At 37.4% G+C, this 13,170-nt stretch overlaps 1 long non-coding RNA gene across 1 annotated transcript in view; it reads right to left on the reverse strand.

The window, feature by feature from the left end:
• Positions 1–9,780: 9,780 nt before the first annotated feature.
• LOC133239661 (uncharacterized) overlaps positions 9,781–13,170 on the reverse strand; it is an 84,792-nt gene continuing 81,402 nt past the window's right edge. Inside the window, exon 3 of the long non-coding RNA XR_009733922.1 lies at positions 9,781–9,999. This is a non-coding gene — a long non-coding RNA (uncharacterized LOC133239661). The remainder of the gene's footprint in view (positions 10,000–13,170) is intronic.

A 13,170-nucleotide genomic window follows, 5' to 3' on the forward strand; every position in this document is an offset into this window, starting at 1 on the left:
AGAAAACTGTGGTTCTACTTCTCTTTGTCTTTTTTCTTATTCACACCGTGGTTGGCAGTATTATGTCACTACATCTCCCCGTGCCTCAGTTTCTAGTAAAATAATACTTACTCTTGGAAAAGCTGTATTTTTATTATTCTTCTTATTTGATTTGCATTTATTTTCTTATATATACATTTTGGCAATAGGAGCTTGGGGCTGCCTTAGAACTGGGTCCTCAATTCAAGCCAATTCAGTATCAGGTAAGAATATTCATCGACTAATTCACTTTGTCAGCCTGACACTTAAGAATTTGATTCGGATACAAGGTGGCAGCTGGTCAACTCAGTTTGTCTAAAAACCACAGACATTCTTTTATCTTACTTTCTGAACAGACAAAGGAAATAGGCAAACTTTTCAATCCTCTTTCCTCCAGTTAAGGAAAGATAGAAAAATTATGAGTCCCTGCAAACAACCACTTTTCAGAGCACCACTAGTGAAAACACTGCTACAGAAGTGGTCATAGAAAAAAGGTATAAAATTTCAATCCTATTTTAAATGCATTTGGAGAACTTGCTATATAAGAAAGCCTTGCAAAGAACACAAAAAATAAAAGAAATTTGTACATATATCACATAATCGATTTTACTTTTATCTTTTAATTTTATCTGTACTTTAGGTGCACAGAGTTAAATTACATTATTCGTGCCCTCTGTTTCACTGTCTTATTTTCCCTTCATTTCTCATCCCTACTGCTATTGCCCTGCTTCTGAAAGGTACTCACACTAGTGTTTTTAATATATATCTTTCCAATTTCCCTTCTGTGTACCTATTTAGATATATGTGTATCCTTGGAAAAATATATGGTGTTAACATGTGTTTTTAATTTGCATAAATGGAACTATAAATCTTATTCTTGCTCCCTTTTCTTATTAACATGTTTGTGAGATGTAGCCTAATTGCAATAAATCTAGCTCTTTGCTTCTGACTCTGCATCATATTTTATTTTGTGCATATACCATATTTTAATTAATCATTCCCCTGGGAATGGGTATATAGGTTGCTTCTAACTAGTGACAGCCATCATCACAAAAAGAAGGTTGATATGAAAAACCTGTGCATGTCTTTTTATAAATTTATGCAGGGTTTTTATTTATTTATTTATTTTTTGGATATAAACCTTGGAACAAAATTTCTTGATGTTAATGATATAAAAATACATCCTGTATCCTAGGCACTGATAATCTCTTCTTCACAATGAACCATTTAATCACCCACTAGCAATATACAAAAGTTTATTATAGTCTCATCAGTACATTAATACATGCCAATTTTGTAATTTTGCAATTTTTTAACTAAGAAAGATATCTTTTGTTCAAAATTGACCAGTTTTATTATAAAGTCACATAGAACATTATGTTTCTGCAAATTTTCAGCTATTTATGTGCATCTCTCCCCTATATTTCATTATTAACTAGAGTTATATTTTTCTAATGTTAAAACATAATTACATTTCTGTAATATACTATTGGTTCATGATGTATTTTTTTAATATTCCATTAAACAATGGTTTTATTTGCTTCTGTTAGGTTTATTTAACTCAAAAATGTTACATCTATATTTAAAAGTGAAACCGACCTATGCTTTCTGTTCTTATACTATCTTTAAATTGTTTGGGTATCAATAAAAATTAACTTTATTAAAGCAACTGAATAATTCCCTTCATTATTTCATTTTGCTTTATCTTTTATAACCTCTTATATAAGATTTGGGTTATCTGTTTTTTGAAAAATTAGCAGAACTCCCATTTAAAATAGGTGCAAAATTTTTGATGGAAATGGATTTAGATGTTTCATTACTAAATTAAATTTTTGTTACTATCATTGTTTCATTTTCAGTTAATTTTGGCATTTTATACTTCCCAAAATGTATCAAGTTAATCTAGATGTTCATGCTTATTGATATGTAAATTGCTAAAAGTAGTCTTTCATTTCCAAAACCTATAATATGTATAATCATTTAAGAACAAAAGAAATATGCAAATATAGTAGAAAAGAATGCAGGGGATAATGAGGAAATGTATGTTCCTTCTTTACTGATTATAAAGTTATACTGAGACAGGCTGGGACCTGGGACCTTTTCCTGCAGTGTTTGCACCTAGACAATATGCAAAGAAACTATGTGGGACTAAAAATAATGGGTGCATGTACAGTCACGCCAAATTATGGACAAGATACTAAAAGAATAAAAAAACTCAACTGCTGCTTCTGAAGAGCCAGGAGAAAGAGCCATATGTTAGCTCCAAAAGCAGGGTACTGTGCATCCCCCCTGCACTTAACAGCACCAAAGGGGTGGACAAACCACCTAAGTCACCCCTCAGACCTGACCTCAGGACCAATCTTAACATCAGCTCACGTAAGGAACCAGCTGGTCTTTCTTGGGGAGCAGACAAGAAAACCTGTTACTTGTTTTGCTCCCTCCTGCTGCAGCAGAGGCCCCAGTAAAGCCTTCCTCAATTTTTTGTCTGGCCTTTATCAATTTCTATAGATTAAGGAAGGCTAGGCCCCTGGTCAATATCAATATCTAGCATGCATACAAATTCATCAAAATATATTCATTAAATATATGCAAATTTATAAGTATACCTCAATAAATCAATAACAAGGCATTATAAAATGATCATATGACTGGATTTAAAGGCTACTTTGTGTGCTGTGCTGTGCTTAGTCGCTCAGTTGTGTCTAACTTTTTGCAACCCCATGGATGACAACCTGGTAGGCTACTCTGTCCATGGGGATTCTCCAGGCAAAAATACTGGAGTGGGTTGCTGTGCCCTCCTCCAGGGGATATTCCCGACCTAGGGTTCGAACCCAGGTCTCCTGCATTGCAGGCAGATTCTTTACTGTGTGAGTTACCAGGGAAGCCCAAGAATACTGGAATGGGTAACCTATCCATTCTCCAGGGGAACTTTTCAACCCGGGAATTGAACTGGGGTCTCCTGCATTGCAGGCAGATTCTTTACCAGCTGAGCTATGAGGAAAGCCCAAAGGCTAGTTTAGACATCAAAAAATTTAACAAAGATTACAGGTGATCAAAAATGAGTGTTCTCTATTTTCGGTTTTTAAAGACCCTCCAAACAAATGCAAAATGGAATTACCATATGACCTTGCAATCCCACTTCTGGAATATATCTGGAGAATATTTTAATTCAAAAAGACATCTACATCCCAATGCTCATAGCAGCACTAAAGATATGGAGGTAACCTAAATGTCTATGAGCAGATGAACAGATACATTATATGTGGTTTATATATATGTATATATACACTCAATAGAATATTAGTTCAGTCGCTCAGTCATGTCCAACTCTTTGCAACCCCTTGGACTGCAGCACACCAGGCTTCTTTGTCCATCACCAACTCCCAGACTTGCTGATACTCCAGGATGTCCATCGAGTTGGTGATGATATCCAACCCTCTCATCTGCTGTAGCCCCATTATTCTCCTGCCTTCAATCTTTCCCAGCATCAGGGTCTTTTCCAGTGGCTCAATTCTCTGCATCAGGTGGTCAAAGTATTGGAGTTTCAGCTTCAGAATCAGTCCTTCCAATGAATATTCAGGATTGATTTCCTTTAAGATGGACTGGTTGGATCTCCTTGCAGTCCAAGGGGCTCTCAAGAGTCTTCTCCAACACCACAGTTCAAAAGCATCAATTCTTCAGTGCTGAGCTTTCTTTATAGTCCAACTTACATCCATACATGACTACTGGAAAAACCATAGCTCTGAATACAAGACCTTTGTCAGCAAAGTAATGTCTCTGCTTTTTAATATGTTGTTTTTAACATGTTTTAACATGTTTTTAACATATGTTTTAATATGTCTATATTGGTCATAGTTTTCCTTCCAAGGAGTAAGTATCTTTTAATTTCATGGCTGCAGTCACCATCTGCAGTGATTTTTGGAGCCCAAGAAAATAAAGTCTGTCACTGTTTCCATTTTTTCCCCATCTATTTGCCATGAAGCATTGGGACCAAATACCATGATCTTCACTTTTTGAACGTTGAGTTTTTAAGCCAGATTTTTCACTCTCCTCTTTCACTTTCATCAAGAGGCTCTTCAGTTCTTCTTCACTTTCTGCCATAAGGGTGGTGTCATCTGTGTATGCAAAGTTGTTAATATTTCTCTTAGCAATCTAGATTCTAGCTTGTGCTTCATCCAGCCCAGCATTTCTCATGATATACTCAGCATACAAGTTAAATAAGCAGGGTGATAATATACAGCCTTGATGTACTCCTTTCCCAATTTGGAGCCAGTCTGTTGTTCCATGTCTGGTTCTAACTGTTGCTTCTTGACCCATATACAGATCTCTCAGGAGGCAAGTAAGAAGGTCTGGTATTCCCATCTCTTTCAGAATTTTCCACAGTTTGTTGTGATCTACACAGTCAAAGGCTTTGGCATAATAAATAAAGCAGAAGTAGATGTTTTTCTGGAATTTTCTTGCCTTTTGATGATCCAGCAGATGTTGGCAATTTGATTTCTGGTTTCTCTGCCTTTTCTAAATCCAACTTGAACATATGGAAGTTCACAGTTCACGTACAGTTGAAGCCTAGCTTGGAGAATTATAAGCATTACTTTGCTAGTGTGTGAGATGAGTGCAATTGTGTGGTAGTTTGAACTTCTTTGGCATTGCCCTTCTTTGGGATTGGAATGAAAACTGACCTTTTCCAGTCCCATGGCCACTGCTGAGTTTCCAAATTTGCTGGCATGTTGAGTGCAACACTTTCACAGCCTCATCCATTAGGATTTGAAATAGCTCAACTGGAATTCCATCACCTCCACTAGCTTTGTTCATAGTGATGCTTCCTAAGGCCCACTTGACTTCTCTCATTCCAGGATGTTTGACTCTAGGTGAATGATCACACCTTTGTGGTTATTTGGGTCATGAAGATCTTTTTTGTATGGTTCTTCTCTGTAGAAGAATTATAGAATACTGCTAAGCCATTAAATAGTATATTAAATAGAATAAACAGAATATTGTTCAGCCATTAAAGAGAAAAAAAAGAAAGAATGCCAATTCCAGCACCATAGATGGACATAGCTTCCTCCATGGAAGAAAAGCTATGGCAAACCTAGACAGTATATTGAAAAGCAGAGACAATACTTTGCTGACAAATGCCCGTCTAGTCAAAGCTATGGTTTTTCCAGTAGTCACATATGGATGTGAGAGTTGAACCATAAAGTAAGCTGAGCACCGAAGAATTGATGCTTTTGAGCTGCGTTGCTGGAGAAGACTCTTGAGAGTCCCTTGGACTGCAAGGAGATTAAACCAATCTTTTTTTTTTTAATTAATTTTATTTTATTTTTAAACTTTACATAATTGTATTAGTATTGCCAAATATCAAAATGAATCCACCACAGGTATACATGTGTTCCCCATCCTGAACCCTCCTCCCTCCTCCCTCCCCATACCATCCCTCTGGGTCGTCCCAGTGCACCAGCCCCAAGCATCCAGTATCATGCATTGAACCTGGACTGGCATCTCGTTTCATACATGATATTTTACATGTTTCAAAACCAGTCAATCTTAAAGGAAATCAACTCTGAATATTCACTGGAAAATCTGATGCTGAAGCTCCAATACTTGGCCACCTGATGTGAAGAGTAAACTCATTGGAAAAGACACTGATGCTGGGAAAGATTGATGGTAGGAGGAAAAGGAGATGACAGAGGATGAGATGGTTGGATGGCATCACCAACTCAATGGACATGGATTTGAGCATGCTCCGGGAGATGGTGAAAGGCATGGAAGCTGGTGTGCTGCAGTCTATGGGGTCACAAAGAGTCAGACATGACTGAGAAACTGAACTGAACTGAGATTATCACGTGAAGAGAAGGAAATTAAAGACAAATATTATATGATATCCTTTATATGTGGAATATAAAGAACGATACAAATGAACTTACTTATTTACAAAACAGACTCACAGACATAGAAAACAAACTTGTGACTACTAAAAGAGATAACAGGAAGGGGTAATGAATTAGGAGTTTGGGATTAACTTATACACATTGTAATATGTAAAATAGATAAATAGCAAGGACCTACACAGAACTATGCTCAATATTTGGTAACAACATATAATGGAAAAGAATCCTAAAATACACACACACACACACACACACACACACACACATATATATAACTGAATCACTTTGCTCTACACTTGAAACATACATTTTAGTTTAATTATACTTCAATAAAGAAAGAGTAGTACAGCAAAAAAAAAGACATGTACATTTCATGGAACTTAGCACTTCATCAAAAGATAATATTAAAGATTATAAATTATGAGGCAATTTATAATGATATATATGTTTTAAAAATATCCTTTGGGTTAAGTTGACAGTAAAATACAGTTAAAAGAAAAAAAGAATATTGACCCTAAGGTTATGAGTCAAACTGTCTAGATTCCAGTAAAAAACAAAAACACCATGAGCTATTGACTTTTCTGGGTAGCTTGACTGACATTCTGGACCAAGTTCCCTCTGTGAAATAAGGGGTTTTAATGGCTCAGACAGGATTCCCTGGTGGCTCAGAGGATAAAGAATCTGCCTGCAATTCAGGAAACCTGGGTTTGATCTCTTGGTTGGGAAGACACCCTGGAGAAGGAAATGGCCACCCACTCCAGTGCTCTTGCCTGGAGAATCCCATGGACAGAGGAGCCTGGTGGGCTACAGTCCATGGGGTCGCAAAGAGGTGGACATGAGCAAGTGACTAACACTTTCACTTTCACGTCAATGGCTCAGACAGTAGAGTCTGCCCACAATACAGGAGATGCAGGTTTGATCCTTTGGTTGGGAAGATCCTCTGGAGAAGGAAATGGCAACCCATTTCAGTATCCTTGCCTGGAAAATACCACAGACAGAGGAGCCTGGCAGGCTACAGTCCATGGGATCACAAAAAGTTGGATTTGACTGAGCAACTAATACTTTGAATTAGATGATAATTCAAAGTAGTTTTCCTTTTACTACTAAAATTTATAAAATGAATGAACAAAGTTTGCAATTCCATGTTAAATCAAAATTGAGCACCCTTTCTTAACTCATTCTTCCTGTTGAGGTTTTGGCAAAAAAAATAAATAAATAAATAAGTAAAATGACCTTCACCTTTGAATAGCCCACCGGATGGGACCGCAAAGAAGGATTATTGCTCTCAACAAATGAGTCTCAAAGGTGGGATTCTGCCAGGGATAAAATCTAACCATATTTCAGTTGGTCTGTCAAGCAACTCAATTATATGTTTAAAGTCAATAAACACAGATAAGCAGATATGGAAGAATTTATCATGTTCTCCCACTCCAGAGCCTTCTATTTAGACTTCCATTCAAATTTTGAATTGAACTTTGGGTTTCACAAGAGAAGATGGAGTGGTGAAAGGTACAACTGTAAATCAGGAGCTTTCACATCCACCTTATTTTTAATGCTTGGTGTTCAAAGGAAGTTACCTCTTTGTCTAGCTCCTGTATCCTCATACGGTGAAGAAAGTAAAAGCCATCATATTTATAAGAAAAGATAGGAAGATAGAATGAGAAATAAATACGAAAGGCTTTTTAAATTATTTTTAAAAGCTATAGACATTTCTGCACTAATGATGCTATTTTGAAACCCGGAGAGTGGCAGTTTATCCCAATCTGTGCTCTCTGGGTTAGGTCAGGCTGGCGTGTGTGTCCATAGGGAAAGGCAACTGGAAAAAGAAGATAGAGATTGAATTCAGGCATGCACATTATAGTCACCAAGCTGACAGAAAAAAAGGAATCACTATGATAGAATAATACAGGCATGAGATCATCAACTGAACGATTTAAAATTTTTCTAAGATATTATTTTCCTTTTTAGCCTTTAACCATTAAATATGATGCATGCTGTCCTATTATTTCTATAAAGTTATACTGTAATAGAGTGCCACTGCAAATGTAAAGAAAAGGATTCATGTTGCTATGCATTTCCAAACAACACTAACCAGATATATATATACATACACACATACCTGCTTGTATTTAGGGGCCTCAGAGTGGTGCTTGTGGTAAAGAACCCACCAGCCAATGCAGAAGACATGAGATGTTGGTTGTGGGTTTGATCCTTGGGTCAGGAAGATTCCCTGGAGGAGGGCATGGCAACCCACTCCAGTACTCTTTCCTGGCTGCTGCTGCTGCTAAGTCGCTTCAGTCGTGTCCGACTCTGTGGGACCCCATAGACAGCAGCCCACCAGGCTCCCCCGTTCCTAGGATTCTCCAGGTAAGCACACTGGAGTGGGTTGCCATTTCCTTCTCCAATGCATGAAAGTGAAAAGTGAAAGTGAAGTTGCTCAGTCGTGTCTGACTCTTAGTGACCTCATGGACTGCAGCCCACCAGGCTCCTCCATTCATGGGATTTTCCAGGCAAGAGTACTGGAGTGGGTTGCTACTGCCTTCTCCAACTCATTCCTGGACGATCCCATGAACAAAGAAGCCTGGCAGGCTACAGTGCATGGGGTCCCACAGAGTCAGACACGACTGAAGTGACTTACGGTGCATGCAGGCATATTTGTATTTATATTTACATGCCATAAGGCACAGCATGTGCAATCAGTTGAATATAAAAGTGAGATTTTGACAACCAAGAAAAAAATCAGAGGTGTAGAACAGGAATGTGTTTGAAATACAAATGTGATGTGAGGTTTAGAGAATAAATCATTTATTATTATTGGGGAATCATTAAATCACTATGCCCAACTTGTTTTATACATTCTCATTTATATATTATATATGCCTTCTGTCAACAAACACATCTTTATTTTTTAAATTTCTTTATTTTAATTGGAGGCTAATTACTGTACAATATTGTAGTGATTTTGCCATACATTGACATGAATCAGCCATGGGTTTACATATATTCCCCATCCTGAACCCCCTCTCCCATCTCCCTCCCCATCCCATCCCTCTGGGTCATCCCAGTGCACCAGCCCTGAGCACCCTGTTGCATGCATCGAACCTGGACTGGCAATCTGTTTCATATATGATAATATACAAGTTTCAATGCTATTCTCTCAAATCATCCCACCCTCGCCTTCTCCCACAGAGTCCAAAAGACTGTTCTATATATCTGTGTCTCTTTTGCTGTCTCACATATAAGGTTATCATTCAGTTCAGTTCATTTCATATATATGCGTTAGTATACTGTATTGGTGTTTTTCTTTCTGGCTTACTTCACTTTGTATAATAGGCTCCAGTTTCATCCACCTCATTAGAACTGATTCAAATGCATTCTTTTTGATGGCTGAGTAATATTTCATTGTGTGTATCACAGCTTTCTTATCCATTCATCCGCTGATGGACATCTAGGTTGTTTCCATGTCCTGGCTATTATAAACAGTCCTGTGATGAACATTGGGGGTACACGTGTTTCTTTCAGTTCTTGTTTCCTCAGTGTGTATGCCCAGCAGTGGGATTGCTGGGTCATATGGCAGTTCTATTTCCAGTTTTTTAAGGAATCTCCACACTGTTCTCCATAGTGGCTGTACTAGTTTGCGTTCCCACCAACAGTGTAGGAGGGTTCTTTTTTCTCCACACCCTCTCCAGCATTTATTGTTTGTAGACATTTGGATAGCAGCCGACCGGTGTGAGCTGATACCTCATTGCAAACACATCTTTATAGATGATGATTCTGAAACTTGCCTAAGGTCACAGTATCATTCTAGAAAATTCTAGTATCATTCTAGAAAATGATACTAGAACTAAGATTTTAACCTAGGATAACCCTGCTAAGCTGCATTCCAAAAGGTACATCAGGTATCTCCTGTTATTTACATTTGTGTGGACTCCATTTGCCTTTTGCCTTAACATCTCCAAGAAGAAGGACAGGATGTTGAAGAAGGGTTCTGTCTACTTCAGTTAATTACTTTTGCACACATTCTGATCTTCATTCACCGTGATGTTTATCATTACAGACAAGTGATTTCCCCATGTTTCTGCTTCTTGTCATCCTAAGTAGAAAATTTTTGTGAAGATTAGGATATTTAGCCACTGAACTCCCATTTCCTACGAATTATACATGAATTAGTGTCAGACTGGATATGGACTCACAGCATACCCAGATGAATTGCACATATACCAAGGCTAAGCAACACTTCATTTTATTTTCAATTGATTGAACAATGAGGTTAACCATGTTCCATCAAGACTTACTAAGCTGAGAAATATACCAACTTAATGTGCTCTTAAAAAAAGCATTCTTACTTGCTCATGATTTCTGAAACAACATTTATACCTCAATCAAACTAGCAATAAGGGCATCCTCTCTTTTTTTTAAATATCAGACGTAATTCATGACATTATCTTTTGCTGCACTGGATATTTCATTGAAGGACTCTGTTCTGATGACCTTGAATATAAAGACCAAGTGCCCTTTTTTTTAATTATATATCAGAGTCATTATGTGATGAATTCTTTCTGGAATTATGAAACTAATGAAAAAATATACTAAACTAAGTTATAAGACTTTTTTTTACAAAAGTAAAAAATAGCATAACTTTCAAAACATGTTATTCTTTCTCTTGTCTTCAATAAATTAACAAGTGCAATTAAAATAACTAATATTTCATTTACATATATACATTTTGAAAGTGAAAGTCATTCAGTCGTGTCTGACTCTTTGCAACCCCATGGACTGTAGTCTGCCAGGCTCCTCTGTCCCTGGGATTTTCCAGGCAAAAATACTGGAGTAAGGGTTTCCATTCCCTTCTCCAGGGGATCTTCCCAACCCAGAGTTCCAACCCAGGTCTCTCACACTGCAGGTGGATTCTTTACCATGGAGCCACCAGGGAAATGCATTTTACATTTAATATAGGGGGTGATATGCATTTTACCCACTATATTAAATTATTCTAAAGAAATAGATATGTGATGAAAATGCATAAACAATTATGAGATTCCCTCAAAATTAAGACTCTACGTTGGGGATACATATTAGATATAGATTAAAGGGATTTTACTTGGAAGCAATAAGATGGGATTGACTTACATTAGAAAGAGAATTTTATAATGCAGATTTAAAGAAAAAAATGTTCCACTACTTCACCTGTCAAAACAGAATGGCAATCTGGGATAGCCGCTTCACACATTTTCACATTTGGTGTGACAGCTGATTTTATGGACAGATGGTAACGCTTTCTTCATATTCAAAGTCAACAGCCACTTCAGCTAGAAGGAAGGCACCTGCCATCTTTTCTACTAGCATCTAACTTCTCCATATGCGACAGAAAATAGTTCCACAGACTTTCTTCACGTGACCCAGTGACTCTCATGCCAGATGAGGGGAGGGAAGTTAAGCTGGTGAAGATGTTCCCACACAGAGTTGATAACATTCTGAGAGGTACTGGCACTGGAGCAGCATGGGGAACCAATGGAATCATAGCAGGCATCAGGTGACGAGAGTTATCTTTTTTATCCTATTCACTCTCCCTACATTAACATTTATCAAAATGAGCTATAAATTACAGTTCCAGAAGATAATTAAAGAAGGGTTCAATTAATATGTAGTTTGGAAAACACTCTAAAGTATGACTTCTCTGTACATTCGCATGACCCTCTAATTCATTAGTGGTATGAAGAATTCCAGTTTTGAAAAATCTAATGTTTTCTAGCATTTATTAAATGTATTTGAACACAGAACTTAAAAAACGATTCTTCTAAAGAATTATTTTATGCCAAAAATATTTTAAGAAATATTTCCCTATACAATCCAAGAATTGTAGTTTTTTCTGTATACAAACATCAGGTTATTCATGCAAAAAGACTTAATCCTCTCTTTCCTTTAATTAAAGAAACCTGTTCCAGAAAAGCTCCATGAGAAAAGGGATTTTTGTATTTTTTCCCCTCATAGTTTATCGCATCTCCAGTGCCTAGCTGAGTTGCCAACACATAGAAGGAACATCTCATATATATTGAGTGAGTGATAAGGCATTGGTTCCTCATGTCTTTTCATCTCTTATCTTCCACTCCAACATCCATAGCTCTGTTAGTCCATGTCAACTAGCCTGACTGTAAGCTCTCTCACTTTGCCCGAGTCTGGTTTTTGGATCTTCTTTGCAGTAAGTAATCTAACTTACTGCTTTCTGGCCCACTATTTCTCATGACCCTGAGTCTGCCTTACCTAACTTCTGTTCTACTCTGACCTCTGAACCTGGGTGATTTCTCCCCATTCTGCTTCTTATGTTCCCATTGTGACTTCTCACCTGATATCTAAATTCAGTTGTGAATACATAAAACAGCACAAGCATCAGTACAGGAATAAAGCTCATCCAAAGAATACAGGCCAGATGGACTCAGAAAAACATCTAGAAGTACTGTGAATCAGAAGTTTTTTGAACAATCTGAAGCCTGGAATCACCAGTTGGGGCACATAAAGGAGTGGGTCCAGCACCAGAAGCAAACTAATGCCCATGTGCAAGTTAAGGAAGCTGGCCAGAGGGTAAAATCAAATAGGAAACCAGCATAATGAGGAAAAGGATATCAATTCAAACAACAACTAGCTTTTATCTGTCATGTGCACAAGTATCAGGCAAGCCTCCGTGAGTAACAAAGGAACACTGATACAGATATGCATTATGGTTTAAGACTGAAAGTGTCTGGAATGCTTGATGCCCTCCAGAATAGAATAGTCTCATAATACAGAAGGGAAGGACATGCCATGAGGGTGGGACAGAGCGCTGTAAGCTTTTCTGTCCTTCTGTAATTCAGGCAAACTAGACAGTGAAACATAATCAGCTTCGTTTCTGTTCCCTTACAGAATCAAGCATCAATGAAATACAGAGAAGCAAGAATAGAAAGGGTGATTGGTACCCTGAGGTGGCATGAACATAATGAAATAATTTCCCCACAGCATTCTTATGACTAAACGTGCTGTGCCGAATGTGGTGAGTCTGAGAAAAAATTCGAGTCATTCATTATGTTTAAAATTGAGTAACTCCCATGTGAACAAATGCATATGTACAAGGATGTTTATTGCTTCATTGGTTTAAAGTAACAAAGGATCATAGACAACCTAAATACATGTCAATAGGAGATGGCCTTGATGTACAGTTATAGTACCTTAACTACATCAATTAGAGATATTAATATAATAAACAATGCTACATAAATGGAATACTCTGCAA

Source organism: Bos javanicus, chromosome 26 (genome assembly GCF_032452875.1).
Source record: "Bos javanicus breed banteng chromosome 26, ARS-OSU_banteng_1.0, whole genome shotgun sequence".
NCBI lineage: Eukaryota > Metazoa > Chordata > Mammalia > Artiodactyla > Bovidae > Bos > Bos javanicus.